Source organism: Triturus cristatus, chromosome 6 (genome assembly GCF_964204655.1).
Source record: "Triturus cristatus chromosome 6, aTriCri1.1, whole genome shotgun sequence".
Classification (NCBI taxonomy): domain Eukaryota; kingdom Metazoa; phylum Chordata; class Amphibia; order Caudata; family Salamandridae; genus Triturus; species Triturus cristatus.
The window spans coordinates 1,654,470,677-1,654,483,408 of NC_140589.1; positions in this window are offsets into that span (position 1 = coordinate 1,654,470,677).

Consider the following 12,732-nt stretch of genomic DNA (forward strand, 5'->3'; position numbering starts at 1 on the left):
TTAACCTGAGATTCCTGTATAACTGAAGGCCTTTTGACATTACATAAAGTCTGATTGTTTTCAGGCAAAGCGTCTCTACAGGTAGTGTCTAGACCCCCCACAGTGAAGTCAGTCTCCTGGCGAGTTTGCGTCAGCTGCTGTTCCACATTGGAGAACTCCTTCAAAAGTGCACCGCCAGCATTATTTAAAAAAGATACAATTGCATTACTGTTCTGGGCCGCTTATCAGCCACATTTAGCCAATCTACTTTTCTTTTACCCATGATGCTTATGGGTCAGAAAACAACCACAAACTTAGGCAGTCCGGGTAGCATACAAGACCAGAAGCACCCCAAGTCATATGCAGGTCAGAGGACAAAATCCAACAAACCAGTACTGCTGGGGGCAAAGTCTCAGAGGGGTGGCTCAGCCTAGCATCATCCTGGCTCTGACAGGCGTAGACTGTCCCACTTTTGGCCAGGTCTGTGCCCCGGTACGGGCCTGGGCACATCCTGTGCTGTGGGAGGAAAGAATCGCTTTAAAGCACTGTACACCCCTCCTCCTCTTAGTTGTGCGGGTGCTACTGAGGTACGTAGTCCCACCCTAGAAGCAGCAATGGCAAAGTCAGGGAGCAAGGGCTGAGTTTGGCATATCCCAGCGGTGGCTTGATAATAAGTTCCAATTTTAAACAGTTTTGTGGCAAACTTGCCAGGCTTAGTGTGTGCCTGAAGTAGACATGACCACATTTTCTTTGCACGTACTGTAGTAAAGTTAGTTGAATAAAGATGCGGCCATTCTCAGGTGAGTTGATCAAATTTAAAATTCGATTTGGGAACATCTGCATTTTTTTATGGTACCTCCCTCCATCTGGTAGCAGTGGGTGTTAGGGTTGAATGTAATTAATGAAAGATATGCAAGAGAATCATAATTCCACGGAACACCTCATGCTTCCACCACGTTAATTGGTCTAAAGTCCCAACACATACAGTCTTGACCACTTGATGGTAAAAATAACCCAACCCTGTTGCTTCACTGTCTGACACCTCTATCACATTCTCAGTCCTCCAAATAAGACTAGCATGGTTGACCATACCACAAGCAACTCAGAGCTCCAGGCACATCAACAGGATTGTCGAGCCACGATCTATTCTTGGCCATTAGAATACCTGAAGGACCATCCAACAGGGCCTTTGACATGCTGATGTTGAGCTTGAATTGTGTCTGTTGGATACCCAGATTGTTATTTATGCATTAGAAACGGTAGTTACTGCACATTAACAGGTGCAAGAAGAACATTTTGATAAGGGAGCCATCCATGCCTGCTTCATCGTTTTAGGTATGCCCTCTGTATCAAAAAGAAATTAATAAAGGAAGCAGCTCAAATAGGCAGGACAGTGGCATAAGCGTCTGCTAAAGATATCTCAGCATATTTAAATAATACACTTTTTTGAGGTAGGGTACCATGGTCAATAGCCACCTGGCATCTTTTACCAGAGGGGTCTCACATTTCTTTGTTTCTTCTCTGATAGTACCCAACTTCATCAATCTAAATTATTTCAGCTATCGTTAGTCTCCTTGGCTCGTGGAATGATAGACATATTATGTCCCTATTTGTAGACATTTTTATTGGCCTCCGATGAGTGCTTTTTGCCACCCAAATGATTCTTTCTACATCGGACGTTTTCCCCCGTGTTCATCTTTGCAATCTGTATAAAGCAGTAGCACATATAGGACACAAGACTTCAGTCCAGAAAGCACACCTTCATCCTGCTCCGAAACCGGTCTTTGGGTGCATGTTGTCTGGAGCAGAGGGAACTTGGCCTTACAGTTTGGGCTGGACTGTTTCTATAGGAACAGGGTCAAGGCTGATTTGCATATTGCTGGGTTTAATCTGAGGTGGCATACTGAGCAAAAACACGGTGGCGTGCGATGAGGCTACCAGTAATTAGCAGTGGTTTAGAATAATTCGAGCATCCCACCTCTCATTATTTCTTTACTTTTATACCAATTTTTAGAATGTATATTCTTTCAGCAATGGAAATTCCATGTACTTCTACTCACAAGGTCATTTTACATAGGTGCTTCTAAGGACTCCGTACAGTGTCGTTATAATGCTGTCGGCTTTTATCATCAGACCCACTAGAGTTGATCAGTGTGTTGGAGGTAGGGAGGGTGAAGAAATGTAGTACATGTGCCATTTGCAGCTTTAATGAGTCAGGTGTAGAGTATGCATTGCCCAAACCCACAACTGAAATTAATTTGGGCGTCCTTGAAGAATATTAATATATCAACTACAATGATGTCAGCCCTGGAAATGAATCAACCCAACTTCAAACGTGAGATGTAAATGGCTTATGGACTTTATGAAACCTGAAAGACCCCACACTGTTACCTAAAGAACATATAACGCACACTGTGGTATATTTTCAACATCTGCTGCCAAACTAAGGGGCATATTTATGAGCCTCTAGCGGTGCTGGAGCGTCACTTTTTGTGGTGCTCCGGTGGTGCAAACAACAAAATCATATTTATGAGGTGACGCAAAGTCACGCTGCATGACTTTGAATGGCCTCATAGATATGGAGCAAGGCATGGCAGTGCAAATTGCTGTGCTGCCTTACTCTGTGTTAGGGAGGTGTTCAATGGGCGTTGCAGTGGGTGTTCTCACGCAACACCCATAGATTGTGATGCTTACCCAGATTTACAAGTTCATTTAAACCTGGACATATGCCAAAACCTTATGCCTCCCCAGGGGAGAGGCAACAACGAGAAATAACTTTATTCCTCCTTGCTTTTTCCTCTTTACATGTGGGCTGCTGAGAAAAAAAAAACCTTCCACACCTTCCTGCACAAAAACAATCCTGCCGATAACACAGGCACCCTTGCACTATGGTAAATAGTGTCTGCTTTGGTGCTATTATACCGAACAGCACCAGCGCAGGCGGAAAGGACAAGAATGCACTGTATTGGATAAATACACTGCATTCCTGCCCTTTCCCTTTGACGTAGGGCAGCGCAACAAGGTGTCTTGTTTCTCTGCCCTATGCCAAAGCCCTATAAATGAGGTCCTAACTGACGTTGCAGTTGCTTTTGATGCTGAGATAAGGAATACTTCAGCGAGATCATCTTCTATTGCAGTGCTGTTATCAGTTCCTTGCTGATGCTCTGTTTTACCGAAACCCACTCCACAACAACCTGCACGTAATGTGCTAAATGCTAGCCTTTAAGCTCTGCCTTTTGTGAGTGAGCTTCATTGTTTCACGTTTCATCTTGGGTTTCCTGCAGCCTCACACTAACATATTCAATCTCCCGTTAAGTTATTAAAACTGAGATAAATTGTAGAGCTGCATGCTGCCAGAATTAAATTCATATATTTTCTATTCTCACCTTATGTTTCCTCTAGCCTCATTCTAACATATTCATTCTACCATTAAGTTCGTAACTTAGATAAAAGTTAGAACCGCATGTGGCCAGTATTAAAATCATATATTTTCCATTTTGAGTACAATGTTGGCATTTTTAGAAAGTAAAATTCCCTGCTTTAAATCAAAGTGACAGTTTAGGCAAACAAAAGTGTCTGCAGTCAGGAATAGCAAACCTAGAGGGTAGAATATAGAATTGTCCCCGTTGACTTTCTACTAATAAACAGTAAATCTGATCCGGGATATCCAAAACTCTGTCTATGGTTGTTGCATGTGTGCATGACATATACAATATTGTTGCAAGCATGTATTCAAAGCAGCTGCCGATCTTACGAGGAACCATTTGGTCACACTCCATAGGGCATACTGGACCTCGAAGAAATTGTCTAAACTGGGAGGTGATCATCAGAAGACGTGTTTGAAGTGCACCTCTGACTAAGGGGATGACATGCACATGTTTTGACAGTGTCCTACTATCCAAGACTTCTGGCAAGATTGTTTTGGAGGTCCTGGGCAAGAGATCAAGGTAAACCTGATTTTGGTTATTTTTGGGGTCCTCCCAGAGGAGAGCACCAGCCACAATATGCCTAACTCACAGGTCTCCCTTCGATTTTTGTTGATTCTTCTTGAACGGAGGGAAATATGTTTAAAATGGATTACCTCTCAATCCCAAGTAATATTAGATTGGGTTGCATCAGCTAGACGGATTTATAGATTGGACCTCGCTAGCTCCTCAAGAAAAAGATTCAGAATAGGGAGGAGTTGGGATGACTGGGTTAATAATATTTGATTCAATAATATCCTGAAACTTCGCAACAGACATAAAGTCCAATGATTATGATATAAGTGAGATGTGAGGAAGAGGTCTCATCTTGTGGAGGCGAAGCGCTTCCTGCCCTCTGTACTTACCTCTATTAGGATCTTGGCAGCTGGTTCTGTTGGATCTGCGGGGGTTCAAGCAACCAGATGGCACCGTTATCTTCGTCCTGGGATCCAAGAATAAACCATTGGCTTGCTTAAAAGACTTCACTTATTTTCTTTAAATGAGGACACAAAAAAAGCATGTATTCAAAGTACAGAAAAACCACCTGTGTTACTGTGCCAATCTGGATATTTACTTTAGATATTTACATATCAACAAATGTAGAGCAAGGACAATCGGCAATTCTGAAGGGTGTTCCTCTAGACCACCCAGCTGTACCATAGTATGGTGTTCACACAATCCTTTGGACACATGTATTTCGACCTTACCCATCCTATTTATCTCAACTTACTCCATATGAAACCTTTCTAGCATCTAGGGAATCCAGCGTAACCTGTACTTTGTTTTCTGTTCTTTCTCCCAAGATGTGTGCACAGTTCAATAGTCACAGGGCTGTTCTCTTACACTGCATAATTTCACGATTCTGCACTGGTCACTTTGTACCAGTTCTGTCACAAATAGAAGCATTCTATCCACCAGAGCTTTTCGGAACACATTTTTATTTGCGGTGGGCGGCTGCCCACCTCAAGGAATAATAACTTTTTGTCAGGGTGAATCCTCAAAGTCACAAATTATCCTGAGCTCACCTCAGGGAAGCTATGGCACATTGCAGACGGGCTTAATTTAGGGAAATATGTAAAGTATGTATGCAGTGCCAAAACATCAAGCAATGAAAATCCAAAATCCAATTAGAAAAGTTGAGTAAAATTTAGTAAGCAAAATGAAATCAAACAATAAAAACCTAATATGGGAACTGGAGATATGATTTTGAATTTTTTTAACTAGAAGTAGTGCCAAAAAGCACAACAGGCTAATGATAATCATTGGAAGTGGTAGACGGGGATCTAAGTGCGATTTGAGGTCGATCGTGATGGAGCCCTGAATCGATATAAAAAGATTGGTCGGAGTGAAAGTTTGGAAGTCAAAATGTTTGGAAACATTTATAAGACTCACTTCAGAAAGTGAGTTTGTCACTTTTTAAAAAAAAAATAATTGCAATTTTTTCTAAGACCAATGCTGAGTGGGACTTTGTCAATTTTTGAGAGGAAAATCCTCCCCATGTCATCCGCCACTGAAATTGAAGCTGTGGCCATTGAACCGAAGGCAAGATACCTGAAGCAGGTTGGTTAAGTCCCAAAGCAGAAGGTGATGGAAGTCTTGAGTTGGACAAAGTTCAATCCGATGCTGTGGAACTACCATTCAAATACTTTTTCCGGTGGGTCCCGCTGAAACCAGACTTTCTTCTGGTGACCAAGCAGCCACAGGAGCACGCTTCTATGACCCCCAGAACATCAAGGGAAGGCACAAAGAGACTGGAATAGTGTCAATCACAGGCAATCAGCAAAATTCAGTTAAATTCCAGTTGCCTGCAGTCAGCTGGGCTGTTCAGGCAAAAGGAGGCCTCTTGCAGCTTGTCATGTCCATGTAGCCACAAAGGAGGTCAGCCAACTGACCCTTGGACTCCACTTCTTTTGTTGTGTGTTTCTTGTATGGCCCATTGTCGTTTTACCTATGTTAGCCTAATTGTACATGTTGTAAGCCATGTCTATTTTGCACACATTACTAAATATCATGCTTGCCTCTGTGCTACATTGTATTTTCACATAGAAGCAGCACTTTTTATGGGATTTAATATGAACTGCCTAGGCAAGGTCAAACAACATTGCCTCCTCTATTCTCTCTGGTCAGACACCGGCACCTCTGCATAATAAGGAAATGCAGTTGCTGGTTTAAATACACACATCTTGTCATATAACTGTGGACAGGGGTTCTGAAAAGCACACACACACAGAGCAAAGGTCCTGAGACAAGAGTGCTGCATCAGCTGAGATGTAGAACATCCACGTAGGTATGCTAAGGTACGGGGTCCGTCACTAACCGCTTAGTTTCAGTAGTACAGTACAAACTGTGAAACCCAGACATGTGTCCTGTGCCACAAACGTACATCACACATACACAAACACAAATCACTCAGCATGGACCGTCATCCATGGCCAAACGGGAGCTAGGGGCCCATCCATGCAAACATTTACATCAGTCCACCCTCAACACCACACACCCTGAACTGGACCAATGTGAATCTGTGAAGCCCACACGGACAGGTGACATTGCACATGCACCCATGACAAACACAGCAATGTTGGGAGGAACTAAGGTGCACAGACTCATCACACAAGGACAGTTCACAACCCTGGTGAATGACAGACATACTGCACAGTATGCGGTACATGGCCATGACGTCAAAGCTCACGTAACCTTCTGAATACCTGCCACAGTCCCAGGACAATGCAGAAGCCAAGGAGAACCACAAGGCACACATGCTGACACCTGCAAACATTGCAGCCCTGAACCGGACAAGTGGGATCAGTCACACTCACATACACATGTCTCAATCACTGAAAGGTACCACCTAGGGACAACTACATGATATTGCGAACAAACAAGTGCCTTGGGGACCCCTGACTGTGTCCCATCTGCGTCTGACCACATCATCACCACTCAGAACAGACAAATCCCAATGATGAAACACCAATTAATAGTAGTTTCTCATGCACCCACACATCTGGTAACCCATGGCAAAGTTGTGGGATGAACACAGTACCACTCAGCAAGCATCAACAACAGGAACATATCAAGGGAACACTGCCTGTGTATGAAAAGGGATGTGGACACACACACACACATGCCCACACAACATGGGCCCAGGCAATGTCACGGAACAACACACTTACTGGAGGGGACTCAACTCCTGTGGAAGCTCAGCTGTACCAAACATAGCCCCAGCAGGTCTCAGTCATGTCAGCAGAACACTTGGTCAGTCAGCCATCAGTTACCACACAATGAAGGCTCTGGTCACAACAGCCTGGGTACGGGAGTCTCCCTTAAGTCATCTGCACATACTCAATACATATGTCCAGCAAGTTGCACAGAGGACCCAGTTGACCCTACACCAATCCGCCCACACCTACATGTCCAGTGGAGATGCACCCACAGTCAGGGAAATAGACAAACTGGACAATGGGAAGCACATCATATGTGCATGTGTGCAAGCCACAGGTGTGACCATGCAAATGAAATGTTCACAGAGATGTCCACAAATTGTTAATCATGACACACCCATTTAGCTGCAAAGGAGGATATGGATAACGACCAGAATAGGATACATATTTCATGGACCACATGGAGTACCTCGTATCAACACCTCAGTATTCAACATTTGAAATTCAGCATTACAACTGCAAGGTCATGCTAAACATCATCAACATAATGTACAGCTAAATCAAATTCACAAGGATAAAGAAAAAAGCTTTATTCAGCAATTTAAAAATGCAAAGTCCTTTCAAAACAAAGGCCAATGGCCAGTCCATTTCCAAATGACAAAAGGTTAACTTGAGTGACAACTGTCACACGTTGCTTACCTGCACTGGTAAGGACAGGGGACATCCCCTCGGAGGGGCATACATGGGGGCAGGCCAGGCACCGCAGGGACAGGATCAGGGCGCAGCAGAAGGAGGCAGTGAAGGGGTGGTGGATGCAGGAGAGTCACTGGCAACTGCAGTGGAGCTGACTGAAGTAGTGAGTGCAGTCACAACTGTGGGGCACAAGTCAGATGGGGTGTGTGCCGGCACAACTGCAGTGGGCAGGTCAGATGGAGTGGACTGGGTCCCCACTGCAGTGCCCAAGTCAGACGGGGTGGTTGTGGACTCCACTGCAGTGCTTAACTCAATGGGAGCGGAATGGGGTTCAGGTGAGGTCGGCAGGACAGAGGGGGGGGACACGGTCCCCACATCAGTGGCACAAACTGTCTGACCGGGGGGGAAGTGCAAGTGGTAGGGGGGGGGAGGGCCTCAGCATATTGGGGATGGTGTATCTGTGGGTGGGGGAACCTGGGGCAGGGTGTGGCGGGGGAACCTGTGCAGTGGTGGCCTGGGGGATGGAGGATGGAGACTTCATCCTGGAGCTGCGGGGCGGGGGTGGGGTCCTTGCTCTTCCAGCTCCGGGGGGACTTGCGGGTGGGGGCCTCAGTCTGACTGCGCCTGAAGGAGAGTGTCTAGGTGTGAGGGGGCACTCTCCTCTGTGTGTGAGGACTTCCTCTTCCCCTTGTAAGATGGATCTGCTGGGTCAGTGGGGAAGAGGCCAAGGTCGCAGAGAAAGAGCTTTTGTGGAGATGGGATTACAGATGAGGCAAGGGAAGGGGGCTGGGAGGGAGAGGTATCGGAGGACTGCGGAGTGGTTGTGGATGACTGTGTGTGTGTCTGCAAACCATCCCCTGTGAGTGTGGTATCAGTCCCCTGCGCTTGCTTGTGTGCACGTCTAGCCCTTGGTTTGGGTGTTTGTGTGCTGCCCGTGTCCGTGGGTGTGTGAGAATGTGCAGGTGTGTGTGTGCTTGGGACAGGTAGGCTGCTAGGAATCGTGGATGGTGCAGGGGTAGGAGGGGTGCGGGACTGTTGGAGAAGGGACACTGCTGCCATCAGGGATTAGGTCACGGACTGATTGGTCCTCTGTAGGGCAGACATGCCCGATGAAATGGCCTCCATGAACGACACCAGTTGTGTCAGACTGGTGTGTGCATGGAGGACACTCAGCATTGATGTCTGCCCTATATGGATCTGTCGAAGCAAGTCCACAGACTCCTCACTCAGAGCAGCAGGGGACACAGGGGCAGGGGGTGCGGTGTCTGGCACAAAGAAGACATGCTCCCGAACACGGGAGCCTCCACGGACCTCTGGGATGGGAACCGATGGGAGGGTGGTGATGGTGGTGGGGGCGGTGGCGGGTACAGCCTCACGAGCTGGTGTTTGGTGGCTGTTGACAGCCGCCTCCACAAGGGAGTCCTCCTCTGAGCTGCTGTGGCCCTCAGCTGCGGGGGATGGTGCTGACGACTCCTCGGTGTGGCTCCACTCGCCCTCCGTGCCACTGGGTCCCTCCGACTCCTCGCCTTCTGTCCCAGTCAGGGTCTGTTCTCCTGGTCCATGGAGCTGTCCCCTTCTGTGGCCGTGGATGTATCTGGATAGAATTAGGAGAAAAGAGAACAAAATCAGTTAACTGCACTGACTGCACACACCACAGTGAGTACATCACATCACAGGGCAAGCCCTGGCATCATCAGCTGAACACTGCTCAAAGTGCTCACACTGTTTAAAATAAGCCAATTGTCAGTCTCACCATCAACCATGGCACTCATATCCCTCCTGGACTTGCACCCATAGGTCTGTTGCATGTTGGATGCTAATACCACAATGTGCCAACATGCACCACCTACACATTTGTTGGACATGCAAGTGAACATGCAGGAGTATGTCACTAGACACACATCACATATCTTGCCACTGACTCAGTACAGGTGTCAGGATGAAGAGATGGGCAGAGTGTCATTTCACATGCTTGTGATGCATGCCAGCAACACACACTATGATGTTCTCATGTCCTGATAGTCAATGCCACAATGGGGTGCATGGAGCACATTTGAACAGAATGCAGATCACTCGTAGCAAGTTAAATGCCATGGCACTGGCATGCCTGGAAAGTCAGTCAACATTGTCTCCTGTCACAGGGTCAGGGCATCCAGACAACAACAGTATGCACTGTGTCACAATCATAGGGCATGGGTAAAGCACACTCTTCAGCTGAGAAGTGCACTTGCCCATCCCCTGCAAACAACATATCCCGGACCCAGAAGACCCCACATCATACAAAACAGACATATGAATCTCTGCGAACACAACTCCCTCTACATTAGCACATCACAGTCTGCTGTGCATGTAGCACAGCTGCCTGAAGTGCACAGTTGCACACACTATTGTGCACTGTCAAGTGATCACACACCTATATGTCACACAGGTCTTGTCTCTCATTGTCACATCTCAGATGTCCTGCTGACCCTCAAAACCATGAACACCACAGTTGTACGGAGAAGGAAGCCACACCACAATGACACAGAGGCAAACACCTGAAGGCACATGTCACTACTAAGCACAACATGTAAGTTGATACACAGGAGTGGGATTACAGAGTGTTTCTAAATGCCCTTGAGTAGGCATGACTGCCCAGGTCTACGTGAAACAGTGTTTAGCCCTGGACAGTAGTCAGGTGGCTAATCAAATTGTGACACACTTGATATACATACTCCTGAGGCACACAGATTGGAGTCCCCTGCTGCATGTGTTTGTTTGAAATACCCCAGCCACATGTGGTGAGTCAGACCAGAAATTGTAAGACATGTTAAGGGCACACACAGATCACATGTCAGATCTCAGGCATTGTGTAAACAATTGACCCACCCATAAAACCCACTACAGAGTCACGGTAACAGATGCTGTCCGGAAGCTGAAGCATAGCTGACTGCAGGGACACAGTTGCCTAGTGACACAAGCAACCAACAGACTGTAGGGTCCACACCTGTGGATCAGATGAGGAGGGTGCATCACATAATTGAGGGACATGAGTATTGGACTACAAGACCTACGTAATGTGGAAGTGTGACCAGGCCAAAAGACTGCAATTAGCATGTCAGACATAGTACACAGATTAGGCATGGACTTACCCCCTCCTTGCTGCTGTCTGGCCTTCAGCTGCCAATCCAGGTTCGGGAAGACCACCGCCAGGATCCGGAGCATGTGGGGGGTCAGGGTCCGGTGTCCACCCCTCCTGCTTGGAGGTGACAGCTTCAGCTGGACTCTAGCTATCCTCCGGGTCCAGCCCCGAAGTTCCTGCCACCTCTTCTGGCAGTTGCGGATCCGGCGCTTGTAGACCCCCACCGAACGAATTGCCCGGGCGATGGTCAGCCATACCTCCTGCTTCTGGTGGGCATCAACCTGTGAGGATGACAAAGTTAAAAGCACATTAACACACAAGCCCCATATTTGTGCTGCACACATTTGGATATACATATCATCATCACAAAGGGAAATGAGTTACACAGGTAGTGCAACCATGGGGAAGGACAAATCACCTGCATGTCTGACATGTTAACAATATCTGTGAAGTTTAAGCTTGCACTAATGCACTTTAGCAGCAGAACACCTGTTCATTACATGTACCTACACACTTTGGGTGATGAAAGTAGTCGGTGAGAATGCTTACCACTGGTGTACACACTGCTAGTCAGACAACATGCACAATTAGGAAAGCAGTGGACTGCACACTCACCTGCTCCCCTGGTCCCCTGGTTTCCCATACAGCTTGCTGTAATGTGGATGGAGCCCGTCCAGCAGGGCCTGGTTCTCCTCCTCAGTGAAGGCTGGGGCCTTCTCCAGAGTATGTGCCATTGCAGGAGCCAGAGGATACAGAGACAGCAGCAGTGGTAGCAGGGATGTGGTCCAGGAGCATGTAGTGCAGGCACGTGAGCTCCCTGGGGGCCAGCCAGCCTTACATCTGTGCTGCAGAGGCAGAATCTGTGCCATGTGTCCCAAGTGATAGGTCCAACACGGTTGCATTGTATGAATCTGGCCAATCCATGGAAATGTACGACTCGTACACGCCTTCCGCATCGTTCAAATCGTCACCTTCATGAAACCCTAGGAATTGCAACATTGTTGTAGGCATCCAACTGAATTTCCAGCGCACAACTCGTACAAGTTTTGAATCCGCATCCGTCTCCATGACAGTCCAGAGCCAATGGGTGCGCCCGGCTCAGTCAACTGACTGTACAACGTGTATTTTGAAAATACACATGCACCCGTCTCTAGACGATTCAATGGCCAAGGCGTACGCCTGTCTCGGACCATGCCTGCCCGTCGCGTATGCATGATAGTCACCCGCGTCGGGCCTCATTGCAGACAATGGCAAAGCATACGCACGGCTCGGTCATGAACCGTGCAATGCGTACGCATTGTCACCCGTGTCGAGTCTCATTGCAGTCAATGGCAAAGCGTACGCACGGTTCGGTTGTGAACCGTGCAATGCGTACGCATTGTCTCCCGTATCGAACCTCATTGGTGTGACTATTCGACGGATTCAACACACAATTACTTGCCAGGGACACCTATGCAACACCTACCACACTACAGCATTGGCTACACAGTGTCCCCTGTCATGTAAGGCTGCATTCCCTGAATATCTTTTAATGCCATTCTTGTATACCCTAAAGGCTTGATCTCGTACCTGGCTTGGTCTATATAAGTAGCATTGTGTCTTTCAGTGGTCAAGCCAATAGTCTGCACATCCTGTCTGGCTGTCTATGCAACAGTTGTCTGGCAGTATACCATTTTAGGGCCTCCTTAGAAGTTACCCTTTATTTTGTTTAGGGATACTGGCAGCTTAAATCTCTCATTCCAGCAGGAATGTCACAAAAACTAAGATGTGTTCCAAGTTACTCCAAAAGGAATTGAGAATAACATGCTGACCTAGA